Below are 625 nucleotides of genomic sequence, written 5' to 3' on the forward strand. Positions count from 1 at the left end.
TTTTTCCCAGGATTTGGGGGTGACCGGGGGGGGTTTTTGGGGTCCCCCCCAGGTCCCATCACCCCTACGAGGTCCCCGAGGCGCCCTGGGGGGGTTTGGGGTTCCTGAGGCCGATTTTGGGGGGATTTTGGGGTTGTTTTGAGGGATTTGGGGTTTTTTTTCCCAGGATTTGAGGGTGTTTTGGGGGGATTTTAGGGTTTTTCCTGGGATTTTGGGGGAATTTTGGGGTTGTTTTGGGGGTTTTTCCCGGGATTTTGTGCTTTTCCGGGATTTTGGGGCTTTCCCGGGATTTTGGGGTTTTTCCTGGGATTTTGGGGGAATTTTGGGGTTGTTTTGGGGGTTTTTCCCGGGATTTTGTGCTTTTCCGGGATTTTGGGGCTTTCCCGGGATTTTGGGGTTTTTCCTGGGATTTTGGGCTTTCCTAGGATTTGGGGTTTTTCTGGGGATTTTGGGGGTTTTTCCCGGGATTTTGTGCTTTCCCAGGATTTGGGGTTTTTCCCAGGATTTGGGGGTTGTTTTGGGGGGATTTGGGGTTTTTCCTGGGATTCTGGGGTTTTTCCCGGGATTTTGGGGTTGGTTTTGGGGGGATTTGGGGGTTGTTTTGGGGGTTTTTCCCGGGATTTTG

General features: G+C 52.0%; 1 long non-coding RNA gene across 1 annotated transcript in view; it reads left to right on the forward strand.

Moving 5' to 3' along the window:
• Positions 1-132, forward strand: part of LOC108448852 — a 1,513-nt gene extending 1,381 nt beyond the window's left edge. The window contains exon 3 of the long non-coding RNA XR_001864890.1: positions 53-132. This is a non-coding gene — a long non-coding RNA (uncharacterized LOC108448852). The remainder of the gene's footprint in view (positions 1-52) is intronic.
• Positions 133-625: the final 493 nt, after the last annotated feature.

Source organism: Corvus brachyrhynchos, unplaced genomic scaffold, assembly GCF_000691975.1.
Source record: "Corvus brachyrhynchos isolate BGI_N302 unplaced genomic scaffold, ASM69197v1 scaffold579, whole genome shotgun sequence".
Lineage (NCBI taxonomy): Eukaryota > Metazoa > Chordata > Aves > Passeriformes > Corvidae > Corvus > Corvus brachyrhynchos.